Source organism: Mus pahari, chromosome 2 (genome assembly GCF_900095145.1).
Source record: "Mus pahari chromosome 2, PAHARI_EIJ_v1.1, whole genome shotgun sequence".
NCBI classification, from domain to species: Eukaryota; Metazoa; Chordata; class Mammalia; order Rodentia; family Muridae; genus Mus; species Mus pahari.
The window spans coordinates 29,329,857-29,347,494 of record NC_034591.1 but is presented as its reverse complement, the minus strand read 5'-3'; the positions used below and the strand labels follow the sequence as shown (position 1 = coordinate 29,347,494).

Below are 17,638 nucleotides of genomic sequence, written 5' to 3'. Positions count from 1 at the left end.
TGGGAATCCATCCCATCATCAGCCACCAAACCCAGATACTAATGTACATGCCAGCAANATTCTGCTGAAGGGACCCTGATATAGCAGCCTTTTGTGAGGCTATGCCAGTGCCTGGCATACACAGAAGTGGATGCTCACAGTCAGCTATTGGATGGAACACAGGGCCCCCAATGGAGGAGCTACATAAAGTACCCAAGGAGCTGAAGAGGTCTGCAACCCTGTAGGTGGAACAATATGAACTAACCAGTACCCCCTGAGCTTGAGTCTCTAGCTGCATATGTAGCAGAAGATGGCCTAATCGGCCATCACTGGGAAGAGAGGCCCCTTGGTCTTGCAAACTTTTTATGACCCAGCACAGGGGAATGCCAGGGCCAAGAAGTGGGAGTGGGTGGGTAGGGGAGCAGGCGCGGGGGTGGGTTATAGGGAACTTTCGGGATAGCATTTGAAATGTAAATAACGAAAATAATAATAAATAAATTCAAAAAAACGTAGAAGATACATTTTAGGAGGGAGGATTTGAAAATCCCATCATGCAGTATAATTTCATTCCCAGGAGATATCAAAAAAGAAATGATTGAAAGTTAAAAACTTCCCAGAGGCCATGAATACATCTGACACGTTTCCTTCAGCAATGCACTAAGCATACTGTGCTTGGATTACATTTAAGAGGAGGGGTAGGTTATCATACAGAGTTATGTGGTACATGGCATTTATAAAATAATGGAGCCATTTCAAAATTCAAATTAATAACAAATAACAACTTTCTACTACCTTTAAAACAGTAGTTCAAGGGAAATATTCCTCCATAATGCATCCACAAGCTTTATCTGACCAGTGGGGTGGGTAGGACTGTGGCCCGAGAAGGCAATCTGGAGGAGAACTACTCTTGGGACATGCTGGGTCTCTCTGTAGACCAGCAGGGATCCTCATCCTTGACCTCCACTCAAGATGGTTCAAAATATTAATTTGATAGTAATTGGCATGTTGACTTTAAGGCAGTATCAGAAACATCCTAGGAGATAAATGGTGCATAAAGAATATGACACCAGGAATCCCCTGAGGAAGAGACACTTGTCCATGCCTGGCTTATGAGCAGAAGTGCAAGCCCATAGATTTTTTTTTTTTTTTTAGGTCTCCAAAAATCCTTGATTTTCATGGAAATTGTCATAGCTTGAGAAAAGCCCAGTCTTAAATAGTTAGGTCACAAAGTGCTCCCAAGCATCATGGGATATCTTGGAGCCAGCTGTACAAGAAAGATGAGTGCAATGTTTCTGATCTTCAGTGATGCACATTTTGGATAAAATTTAGACTCTTTAAATACAAAGTACTAAGTAAAGCATGTCCTCATGAGTTAAAACATTATTCTTTAGCATGACAAATATTATATAAACTGTTACAATTGTAAGCAAATATGGAAAACAACAGACTGTATAGCACACATCTGCAGCGCCCCCCCACCTCCGTCCCACAGAGGTGGGGCAAAGACGACACTTAGGCCAAGGCAGGGTTTGAGCAGCTTTCACAGCTTCCCACTGCAGCTTCCTTTATTCTCTCTACAGCTCACCCCAGCTCTCTACAGCAGTTCACCTTCTCCCTCTGCTTCTCAGCTTCTCCTGCTTTATTCTGGGATCGCCCAATTTATCCCCTTCCACCCTCTGCACTCGGTTCTCATCACTCATCATCCAATCAGCATTCAGCATGCTCTATACGAGAGCTATGCACGCAGACAGGGTGGGTGTTGATAGGTCAATATGACGCTATAAGTCAGCCGAGCAGTGCGTAATCACTCAGGTGCGCATAATCAGGTTTTTGGTAATCAAGCAGGGAATCACGGGACTTGGCAGTGATCCAGGGTGCCGTCTTGGCTCACAAGGCTGCAGCCATGGCCACACCCACTTCACACACACATCAATGCTTCTAACCTGAAGCTTCATATTATCTCTAGTAAAATCATCTAGAATGACTTTTATAGAGAGTTCTAATCAACCCCCCTTGAGTTGTAGTTAAAGCATACAAATATAAAGTTCAAGAAATGGCCTGAGACCTCTTTATTTGAACAAATATTTATGGACGACCTGTCTTCATAAATGTGTGGGGAGAATATAAAGATGAATGAAACAAGTTCTTTTCCTCTGTGAATCCAAAATGTCACTTAGTTCTCAACAGTATGTCACTTAACTTCTAATTCTCTGTTTTTATTCTTCATGAACATTGTCTCCTGGAAGTCATTTAATGAAATGCTCATAAAATTCCAACTAGTCATTTTATTTTCTTGTTTTAAAATCATGTCCAAGCTCTGTGCTTAAGACCAGGGTGTTGGACGGTAACCCGGACTGTTATAGGCCACTTTGACGGCAAAGCTAAAATCCCACCAGGCTTGTGGCCCTAATACAAATTGAAGTGAATCCATTCACAATGGTTATGCTTGTGCTCCACACGTAACATGGCCTGCTCTGCTGATTTACTTACATGGCACTGTCCTGGTACATTAGCTGTTTTGGACGGTTCTCTGAAACCTCAAGATTCAAGCTGAGCCTCGCTCTCTGGTCTGCGTTTTAAGACTGATTTTACTGACTGGGACCCGTCTGGAAGTATACAGGATTCCACTCTTTGTCTTTACCAAGTGAAGAGTTGCGGTTTTTCTCATCTGTGGCTTTCTGTGCATTTAGGTCAATTAAGTATGCAATTGAAGCTCTTGGTAGGACACAGCTATGCTCAAGAATGAACAATATTATCCTTTCTCAGCCCTCATGCTCTCAATTTAATTCCGAAGTCCACTGAAGTATGACTGCTTAGAAATTAAATGTATGTTTAGCCTCCCTCTTAAGACCATAGAGTTCAGCTCATCCCCAATTGTTTAAAAGTGTGAAGGATTTTTCCTGGGCTGAATACTAACCAAGGTAAGTGAATGTTCTCCATACTGCAAGAAGAAGACCGGGGCCTTGCTTTTACTTCATTTGTTGCTGCAAGGACAACTCTTTGCTGAGTTCTCTCTGATTTCACTATGAAATTGGTTAGCCAAAAGTCAGTAGAGATCTCGGGCTGTCAGTCATATCACACCATGGCCACAGGACTTTGAAGTGTCATGTATTATGGAAAGCACATATTATGGCCTCTGTAAGGTAGGCCATGGGTTCTTTTTTTTTTTTTCTAATCAAAAGGCTTCTGAGAAGTATCATATTTCTGCCAAAGACGGCATTAACCCCAAATAAGATAAGGAAATACAAATCAGTACCCAAAGAAATAAAAGACAAGAGACGCAGAGCAATAAAAGAACCAGATAATAACATCATTTGCACGCATTCTATGCTTATGGTTAACATTTTTTAAGGAAATAAAAATTAGGACAAATATCAGCAGAGACCTGAAGATATTTTTTTTTAAGTACCCAAATGGTATTTCTATGCTTAAAATTTTGAAAAAAGAAACCAAGAACTCAAAAAGGACTTTACAGTAGGCAAGCTTTGCCAGGAAAACCCCATGACAAGTCACTGCCTGGCCTCCCTTAGGGAGAGTGAGGAGTTTTCATCTTGGAACTTCTTTACTTCTGAGCCCTGGCCCTAATTATTCAGGCTGTTTAATTCTCTCTGTGAGTTGGAGGACTCATCTCTGGGCATGGAGCTCTTGGGACCTGAACCCTTTCTGTCTTTCTCTCCGTTTTTCAACCCCAGGAGGGGAGATTTCCCAGGGGAAGGAACCAGCCATTTATATGGACATAAGAATTATAGCTGAAAAGCAGGGGGAACCTGAGATTGGTGGGAAGGACATCAAAGAAGCAACTCTTGCAGTATGCATTCCACACCCCTGTCTCCTGGGTGCGGCTTTGACCTACACTGAAGCTGACAAAATGAAGCAAATGTTTGCTAACCTGTGGTATTTGGATTTTTGGGGTGAATCTTGGGTCAAATTACTGTTGAGAGTCTAAAGAGACAGCAACACTAATACCCTGTGATGTCAACATGTCAGACCATGCGTGAAGTTAATCTTTAGTTCTTTAAAGAGAAAATGATTTAGCATCCTGTCACATAATACAGAGTCTGGGGGAAAGCTGTGTCAGTTCAAAGGAAGCTCCTACTTCAAAAAAAAACAAAAAACAAAAAACCCACATATTAAAAATTGATGATCTCACTGGCACTATCAACAGTGCTGCTGGGTAAAAGTCACTCCTAATGTTTTCTGCAGACTCCTCTTTCCTTGGCTTCACTTCTTTGGTTTCAGTAGAAACAGTGAGTTTGTGTAATTCGGCATCAAAATCTTAAATTTAAAATGGAAAAAAAAAAGGGTAAGCCGATGAGTGATTTAAAAACAAAACGAAACAAAACAAACTCCAAAACCTTCCAAACAGTAACCTAGAAGAATCAGAACACACATTTAGAAACCCCTCTGAGAGCCTGGTGTTTGTAGACTACGGAGTTGGTGAGAACCCAAGTAAACCGATTTCCATTGCTTACCATAGAGTGAAATTTATGTTAAACTACTGATTTGCATTACCGCAAGGGAATGGGCTACGGGTGAAGTCATTTGTGATTGCACATTGCAATATAAAATCACGAAGCAGTTTTTGATGATGTCCCACTCCCCAACTTTATATAGGTTCTCCCCCTCCCCCACGCCCTGAGAAGACTGGATTTTGCTTTATTTTGAAACCTCAGACTCAGGTTAAATTTCTTCCCTTCATCCTGCACCATGGCTCTCAGTGATTCTCCCAGCATCTGGGGGTCATCTTTCCCATGGGGCAGGTTTGTGGGAGGATTTGTCCAAGATGACTGATAGGGTCTAAGCATAAAAACACACATGGACTTAGGGGCTAACGGTAAACCTGGTGATTTTTCACACAGAAGACGACCGTTTATCTCAGAAATTGACGGTCCTGTGTCTAACTTATGCTCACTTTAAAAGAGTGATTTCACTCATGTTTGCAACTAACTTTTCCCCTTTTACTTTTTAATGTATGTGTGTGTGTGTGTGTGTGTGTGTGTGTGTGTGTGTGTGTGTGTGTGTAGTGGAGTTGGGGGGGAGCAGTGAGCTGGAGCTGGGCATGGTTTTGTCCACTCCAGTGAGACACAAGCTTTATGACATTTAAATGGTCAGGTAGCTGGGAGATTTTTCTTTTTTTCCCATAGGGAACATAGATCCAGACTGCGGAGCGCGTTTCTCTGAAATAGCAAATGTTTTCGCTGTTGGCCTCCCGGGGTGAGGTCAGATGGTCCACAGGAATGAGGGGCGGGATGAGAGGACATCTTGTGTGCACTTAGTGGCCAATTAGCTCAGCATCCGAAGATGTGGTACCTGCAGGGACTGTGGTACCTGTAGCGAGACAGATGAGCAGCTACTCAAACAATCTGGCGCTCTGGAAACAGATGGCAAAGAAACCTGGGAATGAACCTGGGGCAGAATGCTTGGTGACTCTCATAAGGGGGTCTCTGGACTCTTCTCTCCACTTTCTGGAATTGTCTGGAAAAATGGGTTTTCCCCAGGGGCAAGCAAGATATAGGATAAAGTCGCCGGTTGAAGCCGGCACGACATCCGTGTGGCTGTTACTGGAAGGGCAACCTGGGAGCTAGGTGAGATAGCAACGTCTGTCTGGGTGCGGATGACACTGGAACTTTCTCGGGGCAACACGTTTGGTGGTGTCTTTTGGTAGGAATACTGTAAAGAGTTCAGGGAATGTCACAGTATATGACACGGTCGTGTATATTGCCTGTACAAAATTATCTGACAACTGCTGTCATGAGTATAAAAACAGTGTGGTATTACAGAAGAAATAGGCAGGGAACAGCAGAATATACTTCACATAAACTCTTAAAAATAAAGTCATATATGATACTAGTGCTTTAAAATAAATTTTGAAAAACTGACTAATAAAATCTTTTGAGAGAAATAAGTTTGCCACTTTCTAAAATCTTTTCCCTAAATTTCCTAAGTTTAGAAGAGAGGAAGAAAAATATAAACATATTAATCAAATACCTATGAGTAATGGAAGGAAACACGAGAATTGCTTTTCTGAGAATTCCATTCGTAAGTACACTGATTTCTACAATTTTCATCCATTGCCCTCCCACGCCCTCCACTGCCCTAGGATTGATTCATGACCTCTCCTCTAATTACTGTTACATTTGTATACAACCTACTGAGTCCATTTTATGTTGGCTGTTTTAAGAGCACTTGGAATTGGCAAACCTATCTAGGTTTACAGTACCAGGTCTGAACTGTACTGGGTAGTTCTAAGTTCTATTAGACAGATGTTGGTTCCCCTCAAAAAATAAGCACCATTATTGCACCACTGGGGATATCTTACCTAGCTGGTCATTGCTGTGGTTCACAGGCTTAAAAGCTGGGTAGGACTACTGATGGTTTTTTTTGTTTTTTATCTTGGCAGTTTGGATAGCACCTTCTGGTGCTAAGGGAGATAGACCTCAGGGAGGAGGCTCCCTGGGGGTCAGCACCAGCTAGATCCCTTCAAATCTTGTGTCTAGAGTGTATGGTGGCATCAGCTATAGTGTCTCACCTCCCCTTTTTCTTTTCTATATTCTCTTAATATAAATGCAAGGCTTTTTGCCTGGTGATGTGGTGTGTGGAAGCTCAAATCTAAATTTTTTGAAGTAGAAAACCTGTTTGAGGGGGTCACTTCACCCATAAAGAAGCTATTTGGGCTAGACAACTCCATAAATTTGGAAGAGACTAAAGTAGCGATTATACATTAGCCTTAAAACTTTCCTTAGAGTGACGGGATCTCACCGTTCATTTCTATGCATATATATATATATTCCATATTATATATACTTATTTCATATGATTTATCATACAAAATGGAAAATAAGACATCCATATCTCACCCACACAGGGCACAACAACCTCCCCTATATAATTTAAAAGACTATCACTTAATTTTTTTCCCTGAGTACTGACAAAGGAAGTCTGTAGAAGAGAGCAGAGCAGTGTGCTGAAGAAGAACGGATTCTGAAAGGAGACAAGAGTCAACAAGACGGGGTTTCTAGGCTGAACCGAGTCAGCCAGGAAGGGCAGCCACTGCACAGAATGTTCTTTACCATTCCCGAGGGCTTGGGAGCCACATGCCTCAAATTGAACCCTTTAATGGCCACTTTCCAGACCTTTTGCAATACGCACTATTTATTTTCAGCTGCTGTAGAAACTTACCACAAACTTGGAGACCTAAAACAACAGAAATGTATTTGCTCATAGTTCTGGAATTCGAAAACATGACATTAATGTGTTGGCATGGTCACATTGTCTCCAAATGCCTCTTCTGGCATCTAGTGGCTCTTAGCACTCCTTGGCTTGTGGGAGCTTATCTTCACTTTGGACTCTGTGCATATATGGCCTTCACTGTTCTTATCAGTGTGACACTGTCCTCTCCTCTCTTGAGGGACATAAGAATTAACTCATTTTGAGAACCTTAGTTAAATACCTCCAGCAAATGGATGGAACTAGAAAATATCATCCTGAGTGAGAAAATCCAGACCCAAAAGGATGCATACATGCATGGTATATACTCATTTATAAGTGAATATTAGTCATAAAGTAAAGGATAACCACACCATAATCAACAGACCCAATGAAGCCAAATGACAAGGAGGGCCCAAGGGAGGATGGTTGAATCTTCCTTAGAAGGGAAAGCAAAATAGATGTAAGAAGTAAATGGGGGGGAGGAAACTGGCTGGGAGAGGAGATGCAGGGAGGGTCTGGGTGAGGGGGTTGTGGGAGGAGAGGGGGTACTGATATTTCAATGTAAAGCGAATAAATAAATTTTAAAACGTGTTTGTGGCTACTCTCTACCATGACTGAGGGCCAGGAGCGCCTTTCTCAAACATAATAAAAAACAAAACAGCACAAAAACTTTAAAACATAACAATTAATCCCCTACTAATTCTAATACCACCCATGTGTGTGGGAGGGGTGCACACATGTGTGTATGTGTGTATTTCCATGTGTCTGAATTCTGTAGTCAAGTTACACTTTCCCTTTTACATTTGTTATCTTTTGTTCCATGGCCTGTGTTATCTTTATGATTGCATTTTAGTAGTTAGCAGGCTTATACTTTTTAGTTGGTTTCGTAATTTTATGACCATTTATTTAGCATATTCACTTCCTCTTTCTTGAGAGATGTACTTCAAAAATTTTCTAACTTCTGAAAGCTCAAACCAATTAGGGCCTTCTTCTCCATCTTTAATTCTCTCTCTCTCTCTCTCTCTCTCTCTCTCTCTCTCTCTCTCTCTGTCTCTCTCTCTCTCTCTCTTTAAGTCAAGATTTATAATTCCGTTCTGCTCTCTTAATTTTGTACTGAAATAAAGGGACAATCAGCACACACTCTTTTGGCATTTGTCCACTCCTCTTGTTTTAAACAGGCATCATCAACTGGTTTTCACAGTCACATTTCCCGACTCTTCTTGTTTGCCTTTAGGTTTGGGATCTAGTTTGGCTTTCCTCAGGATGTTGTTCTGGAGATCTTGAAAGGCAATCTGGTTTATTTTGTTTTTGTTTTTGTTTTTTTAATTAGATATTTTCTTTATTTACATTTCAAATGCTATCCTGAAAGTTCCCTATACCCTCCCCCGCCCCTGCTCCCTTACCCATCCACTCCCACTTCTTGGCCCTGGCATTCCCCTGTGCTGGGTCATATAAAGTTTGCAAAACCAAGGGGCCTCTCTTCCCAATGATGGCTGACTAGGCCATCTTCTGCTACATGTGCAGCTAGAGACACAAGCTCTGGGGGTTCTGGTTAGTTCATATTGTTGTTCCACCTATAGGGTTGCAGCCTCCTTCAGCTCTTCCACTGGGGGCCCTGTGTTCCATCCAATAGCTGACTGTGAGCATCCACTTCTGTGTTTGCCAGGCACTGGCATAGCCTCACAAGAGGCCACTATATCAGGGTCGAAAGGCAATCTGTTATTACTCCATCCACTCCTTCCTTCAGTAGATGAGACTTGGATCTGTTACTGTTAGATCCCAGTCCATCTGCTCTCCAGGTCAATCTTCAGGTTCTCAAGAACTCTATTTTAAATATATGTATCAAAGTATCGGCAGAGGCAGGCCGATTTCTGAGTTTGAGGCCAGCCTGGTCTACAAAGTGAGTTCCAGGACAGCCAGGGCTATACAGAGAAACCCTGTCTCGAGAAAACAAAAGACAAAATCAAAAAGTAAAATAGTGTTACCTATACATTTAGACTACTAGTCTACTATTATGTATGCATAATAGATCTGAAACTAGTTTTAAATAGTAAAATTTAGAGTTCTGTTGCTTGAATTTTATGTCTTGAACCTCAATGTCTAACTTTTTTTTTTTTTAAATAATTGACCTCAACAATTACTAAATAGACTTACTGGTCCATTGGGGAGGAAAAAGCTACCAGGGAATATGTAAAGGGTAACACAATTTACTTTTGGGGTGATGGCTAATTTCTTGATTTACACTTTTCTGTGTTTTGAGAAAACTAACACAAAGGAGATGGAAGCATTTAAAATATTTTAAAGGAAAACATTTCTTAGACAGACTTCACGTCTCAGTCTTGATAGCTTGGATGGGCTGATGGGGCAGAATCCCCCACTCTGGGCATCCAGATTCGGGGTAAGATAATGCTTTCTTGGCGGTATGAGTTTATGGTATAAAAGACACCGAGCGCCACAGAGGGAGGGTTGTCACACTTATGGCTGGGTATGGGCAAGAGGGACTCTGGGGATGCTGCTCAAGGGTCTTATACTCTGTTTTTGTCTTTCCTGTACAGCATCTGGTTCTTTCAGTTTCCCCTTCTGAAGTGCTTTCCCCAGTTAGCAAAGAAAATACTCAGTTCTGGTCCCCAAGATGCTTTACTAAGTCTCATTTCCAACTGAGGAAATACAGTAGAGGAAACTACCACTGTTGATAAATTTCTAAGATGTTTTCCTATCATTGGATGAAGAACCCAAATGTCTTGATGTCCAACCACTACCCTCCCTGTGTTCTTAGAGCGCTCAAACTTGTGGGCTTCTGCTCAGTTGTTTGCAATATCTGTACAAACTTTCTCTTCTGTATTCTGTGGTCATCTAGAAAACACCTTATTTTAGGCATGGCAGGGTGTAAAATCTGGGCTCAAGAGATCACCGCATGAGTTAGGAGTTACAAACTATTCTGTGAGATCATCCGTGAGAGACAAACCTGAAGCTATGACTAAATTTCACACAACTGAGGGTGATTTTATTTTTATTTTTAAAGGACTTAGAATATAATTAAGTATGTTATCAATTCTCTGTTGGGTGAAGTAGGGGACTTTTCTACCTTGGGCACTACGAGGCACTGGGTGCCTCTACCTGTGTACCAAGGACAGCAGATTCTCTCAGCAAACTCTAGTTCATCAGGACATATGCTGTACCAGAGTGAGATTCTAGTTTTGGCAAGAGTAAAGTTTTGATGCAGCATTTTATTAGTAAAGTGGTTTAGATCCTATATGTTGACTTTCCAAGTACTGATGTACCAAGGTCATATCACACATATGTAAGCATAAATGTACACACACATAAAGTACAGTGAAACAAAAAAATGGACAAAAATATTTTCACCAACCACTAGACTTTAGCAGTGCTATAGAACAGTGCTGAGAAGGAATAAACTTCTGACCGTACAGATCCTGGATGGCTCTATGGAAGAGTTCCGGTTCATTAAGGAATACTATAAAAGTACGCAGTCATTGCCCAGAACTTACCAGGAAAAAAAGAATACAAAACATGCTCAACTGGCCAAGAGTTATTTTTCCTTGTTGTTCATCTTTAACCCTTACAGAATACAGTAGTGATAACTGACCTATTTTACTAACATGTTGAAATGTTGATCCTGCTATGAGTCATTCATATAGACTAGGATAGATGACTTCATCTATAAACAGGTTCTAGCCACTGCCAAGATTATGATTTAAAAAAAAAAAAATCACAACAGAATAATACAGTGTAAAGTAGCCAGCACATTCACCACCTTGATGTATATAATCATAGTATATTTAACTACCTTTAATTTATTTTCATTTTATACCTCATAAAAAGTGAGAACTCTGAGACCAATCAAAAAACCTCATTTACCTATTATACAGCTCAGTGTTTTATTTGAAGTAGGCACTCAAATACTTGTTAAAGTGTTTGGCTGGAAGTTGAATTTGTGTGTGGTTAAATATTTGGTTAGTAAGTATCAGTAAATAATAAGGGGCTAGTGATAGATCAGGCTGTGGAGGATCACAAAACCTTAAAATGCACTGAGATTCAAGAGGTGGTAATGGAGCTGGGCCTGGTCACACAAGCTTGTAATTCTAGCAACTTGGGAGACTGGGACAGGAGAGCACAAATTGAAACCCTGTCGAGACTACAGATACACACACACACACACACACACACACAGAGTGAAACATTTCTTGGTATAAAGGACAAAAATAATGCATGTATTGTAATCCACCTCAGTTGGGAGAAAAACACCTTTGTAGACAAAAGACATTTCAGTATTCAGTATTGAAATATTCCAACATACATACATACATACATACATACATACACACACACACACACACACACACACACACACACACACACACACGCGCGCACACCCCTAACTCCTGGTCAACATAGCCCATCTCAAAATTTTAAGGAGAGGTGATTTGGGAATGTAGTTCAATTTCAGAACTTATAGGTAGTGGGATCTAGGCTCAATCTACAGTGAAAATAAGATGAAGGAATACAGCAATGAATTTTTGTGTGGTAGACTACTTTAATACTGAGTACTGAAGCGTCTTTTGTCTACAAAGGTGTTTTTCTCCCAACTGAGGTGGATTACAATACATGCCTTATTTCTGTCCTTTAGACCAAGAGATGTTTCACTCTGTGAAATATATTTCCTTATTTGGCAATTCTCCAAATAAGATTAAAGATTAAACCTCGGGCTGGTGAGATGGCTCAGCCGGTAAGAGCACCCGACTGCTCTTCCGAAGGTCCTGAGTTCAAATCCCAGCAACCACATGGTGGCTCACAACCATCTGTAATGGGATCTGATGCCCTCTTCTGGAGTGTCTGAAGACAGCTACAGTGTACTTACATATAATAAAGAAATAAATCTAAAAAAAAAAAAAAAAGATTAAACCTCAGTTGCTCCATGATGTTAAAGGTCCAAGCATCTCAAAGAGATGACAGTGTGCTAATTAAAAGAAATATAGCTGAGCCAATTTAACCAATACATAGCTCTTTAAGACTTTGGGCTAATACTAGATTTTGAATCTGCTTCTTTTGAGTAACTTCACGTATCCCTTCCCAGTGCTTCGCCTCTATATTCCTCAACCCACTTGGGATTAAATCAATGCCGTTACAATGCCCTTTGTAATACCCAGGAGACAACTCCAGGCTTCTTGTCACCTTCCTAGCCTGTATCTGAAGGAGCAAGTTATTCATCATTACAGCTAGGAAACAACTGCTTCTCAAAATAACAGGAATTGAAGTTTTGGATGTCAAAGGCTGCTGGCTGTGTGGCAGGGAATGTCACCTTCCCGAGACACCCGTTATAGAATGCTAAGCATTATTTCCCAGTATGGGGTAAACTTACCTACAACAGACCATAAGATATTCAGCCTCATTGTTTCAAGTAAGTGGGAAAGCATGTTTGATTATGTTATTAAGAGTTCCCTTTGGACAGTACCATTCCAAATCTCAAGTGCCTGTTATGTCAATGAAGATGGTATCAATTGTAGTTGTAAATTAAGTTTATCTCACTGGGTAGTATGAATTTACATATAGAAATTTTACTAGGTGAGTTTTAGAAACATTTGTGTAGAGAAGAAAAAAAAACTCTAGGTCACGTTAACATGTGTTTTTAAAATTTTTTTATTTTAATTTTTTTACCTTAACGTGTATTTTTAGTCGTCTTCTTTCAGTGATATATAGGAAAGTGGCTCAGGTTAGCTGAGAACTGAATTATGCCCAATAAGTTATAATTTTAAAACAGTTTTCCAAATGTAGAAACAAGTATATAAAGAACTATTAGCAATGGGAAGACAACAGTGGTATGGTTGGAAGTGGAAATAGGTTCAAGGGAGCAGAAATCAAAAGGCAAAGGGCAGAGGAATTCAACTGGGCACGCAGGTTTCTAAAGCCAGAAGTCATCTCTGTGACCAATTCTAAGCACATACTTTCACCTCATTGAGAAAGCGGTTTATATTTAGTCTAAAGAAGGCCAAAAGATTTGGTCTCTAACCTCATGGTTGTAGATTAAGATGTGAGTTTTCTACTGTCCCTGTTATCATCCTTTTGCTCTCTGCCTTTATGGACTCCAGCCAGCTTTATGTAGAAGTATGAATGAAAATTGCCCCCACTGGCTCATGTTTCAAATATTGGTTCCCAGTTGGTAGAACTTTTTGGGAGTAACTAGGTATGGTTTTGTTGGCAGTTGATATGTCACTAGGGGCGAGCTCTGAGGTTTTAAAAGATGTGTGCCATTCTGTGTTCTGTCTTCTACATTCGGATTAAAATGTGAGGACTTGGCTGTTCCTGCCACCATGACTTGTTCCACCAGCACAGACCCTAACCCTCTGAAACCAGAAGCCAATTTCCATGCTTTATGAGTTCAGTTGTTCATTTGTATCAACTACCTAGGAAAAATATTGTCAACTTTGATTTATATCCTAAATATACCAAATCAATCTAATATTGCCAGACCTGAGCACCAGGTGAATTAAGACTACAAATGGCAAGTATCCCAGCCCACCATCAGATTTCAGTGAGCTCATACACGTGCCCGAAGCATGCTGAAGCAAATATCGCAGCCTGTTTTTATATACCAAGAATAGAGAACTTCAAAGGCATGAATGACTTCGGAAATTCACCAAATGTCCATCATTCGAGGTTCTCTTTTCATAGTTCTTTGAGGTACCATTCAGAAAATTGCTGTTTTATAGGACTTTATTTTCCTAATATCACTTCCCTTGTTAAATGTTTACTCTACTAATTTCCTGGCTCTAGAATGACAAACTGGACGACAGTCCTGCTTGCTACTGTATTTCTAGCTGATGCTTGGCACAATTATTTATTGAATAAACAGATTCCTCAGTTTATGGGAAAGATAAAAATAACAAGACAGCAATCTTTCTTCTCTTTCTCCTTGATGTCTCTCATTATGCCTCCACTCCCTCCATTAGCTTTCTCTGTAGGACTGTAGTGAGTAGGTATTCTAATTTTAAACATGCATCATTCTAAGTCACATGTGGGATACTTTGTTGCTTTATATAAAATATATTCTAGAACAATTATGAAAGCTTATACAAACAGAAAAGGCTTTGTTAAAAAAAAAAATACCCCAAACTATCCCCTTATAACAGTTAAAAAAATACACAATGAAGCAATTTTTGAACATGGTAATTTATTTTATGTAGTTGTTTGAATCAATTGTTTAAAAATTCTCAAAAGGCACTTTAAAAAACATTTAAAAATACATTTTTTTTTCTGACTTAATGGTGATCACTTAAAATAAGCAAGTCACCAGATATTTTAAACCCTTCATTGACACAATTACTTTAAATTATTTTTAAATTCCAAACCACAAACATTCACTGTATAATACAACACACTGCTTAGCAGTAAGATTAGTTTCCCTCTAATAATACACTTCATGTAGATCATTAATTTATAGCGCCCTGCAAAGTTACTCAAACTTAATTAATGTAACTGAAGACTCAAAAGAGGTAAGGGAGTTGAAATAAAGTACATGTAACTCAGATGCTCTTTTACAGTTACTTCTCTAGAGAGAATCTGTACGAAGTTCTCATTTCCATTCATGGTAAGATTTTTGATATAGCTCTGATATGTAACTGTACGCCATCTTTAACCAATAGAGGTTACCACAGCTTGCCTCCCATATTTTTCATGATGTTTTTGTAAGTCCTAATACAAAACAATAGAAATGAAGGCAATGTGTTTGCCTTTTGCTTTTAAGAGGAGGGAAAATAACTTTGCTTTCTTAATTATAGATGTAGAATTGTTTTAGGTTGTACATTCCAATTAGGGCAAGTAGCCTGAAAGCAAGCAGACTATTGTATTTTTAGTCTCATGGGAAACCTGTGCTAGGTATGAAACGACCATAAGTGATAAACATTCTGATCACCCAAATCAACCGCAAGAAGACAGTACTCCAAGCAGCTGGAAGTTAAGCAAAAAGAACGATCAAAACCAGAATGAAGCGGAAAGTGCAAGAGCCCAGCTAGGTAGGATCTGACAAACCAAGTGGGGATGTCTTTCAAGTATAACAGGGCCTCAAAATAGCAATACAGTTTGACAGGCTAAGGGTGTAGAAACAAAACAAAAAACAAACCTCAAGAAACAACTATGAAAATAACCAGTTAGCAAACACTGTAATGCTCAATCCCAATTACCACCTTCAAGACATAGAATGAAGTAGTCAATGATTTATTTTTGAATCATTTTATAGTAACAAACTATCTCTGAAATTTAGATATGTTCAAACAGTCCAAACTCTGGGGCAAAAACCTGCTTTGTATCTATGAACTTCCCACTAGAAAAACACAAACATATTAATAGATAACATAAGACTTTATTAAAAGTCTGGACTTGAAACCACACTACAATCAATTATTCATGACAGAGATCTTTAAGATAGTGAATTAATCATTTCACCATAAAATCTTGTTTAATGTGCTCTACCAAATATTTGGGAGAAATTATTTGCTTCATTAGGTCATAGGATAGGTGACAAAACTTAGACTGATAGTATAAATTAGCAGAAAATACTTGGCATATTGTAAAGTAGCATTTTTTTATTTCTATTGCAAATTTCAGTAACTAGTGGAAATTTTCATGACATTCATTTACATATGTTTTAATGAATTCATATGTACATATTAGTACTCACTGAAGCCTTGCTACTCAGTGTGAAATGAATAAACTTGTAGAACTACAGACTTTTAAGGTCTTGGTAATAGCCATTATAGAGAAGTAAAGAATTTTGCCAAAACCAATGATGCACAGACCTTTAAACTTTACAAGATTTTATTTTTAATATAGTATGATCCTGGACTACACTAATTTAAAACATGTTTCAGAGTCTTTGAAAAATGCCTCTCTCCTGGGCAGAAATCCTGAGTGTGTTCCAAAGACTATTGGCACCAAAATCATGTAGGTAAACAGGCAATGGTTCTCGACATAGGACTAGTAAAATGACTTTTTCAAAGCAAACCGCTAGGCCCTGTCTCGGAGTTTCTGACAAAGGTCCAGGCTGGGCTGAAGACAAGAACAAGCTCCCACAAGCTCTCAGCAGTGCTGCGTTTAGTCACTAGAAGGTAGCTGAGAAGAACACATACTCTGGGCCCATGCTAAAAATCAAACCTTGAGATCTCCATCTCAATAGACTTCTAGCTGGAGTACGAGAATCACAATTTAACAGCAAACATACCCATTTAGCTGTTTGACCAATTTTGACTATTACTGGCCAGTAGTTCCAGAAGTAACGTACTATTCATACATGTGTGTGTAATTATTCCACATATTCATATATTCATACGACTAACCCTAAGGCTAACATAATACAAACAACACACAGGTTTTGATTATAGATCCCAGCCTTCTTACTTACTAGCTTTGTGACAGTGGAAACATTACTTGAATAGCCTCAGTCTCCTCACCTATATTATGGGACTAACACCCAATTTCTGAGGATTAACACAAGTGTGCAGCATAAGAGCATTAGCTGGCATACAGCAGGCACTAGATGAATACCACATATTCTTTACTATAGGAAAGGTGCGAGACACTTCCTTCAGATTTGATTTGATAATTTCATTCATCTACATTATTATTATCCTCTAAGGTAACAGAATAAAACCTTATACTTAAATCATGCCCTTTTCTGAGCCAGACAGTGTTCTAATGACCTTATGTATATTCATTTCTATAATCCTCATTAAAATCTTGTGAGGTAGGTAGTATCATTATTCCTAATTTATAGATGAGGAAATGGAGGCACAGAGAAACTAAGTAAATTGTTCAAGGTTACATAAACAGTGATGGAGGAGGAACTTAAAAGCCAGGCTGCCTGGCCTGACAGTCCAGGTTCACTGCAGTGTTCATTTCCTATGAACAGATGTTGAGGACTCTGGATGGTTAGGAGAAATCATTTCCTCTGCTAGGAGAGAAGAGTAGCACATACGGAATAGAGACAGACTCATGTCCAAACCACGGGAAAGAGCTGTACAAAACACAGACAGAAAGCCTGGGATGTTGGTGGATGGCACCACCATAAGAACCTAAACCAAATTAAATTTGTAAATTTGACTTTGTATTTTAATTACAGGGACAGAGTGATCCATACTAGCCAATGAAATAAATATCCTGTCAAATATATCATCTATAAAGGTTATGGTTTTGGCACAGTAAGTATAAATTATTTATATTTATTATTCAGCCAAGCTATAGAGTCAATGGTGTACTAATCAGGCAAAATTAGCATAATGAAATGTAAATCATTAACAATTAAAAATAATTTCATGGGAAATTTGTAAAATATTCTGCTCTACATTCAGTATTGATGATGACCAAAACAAGGTTCTATCCTTTCAGAAACTCTTTAAGCAGCCGGTGACATTAGAGTGATGCAGGTTGCTTCTGATGG

General features: G+C 39.4%; 1 non-coding gene across 1 annotated transcript; it reads right to left on the bottom strand.

Annotated features, from left to right (window-relative positions):
- Positions 1-10,261: 10,261 nt before the first annotated feature.
- LOC115063470 lies at positions 10,262-10,390 on the bottom strand. The gene has a single exon (XR_003843344.1). It is a non-coding gene; the product is annotated as a small nucleolar RNA SNORA3/SNORA45 family (small nucleolar RNA).
- Between the last annotated feature and the right edge of the window lie 7,248 nt (positions 10,391-17,638).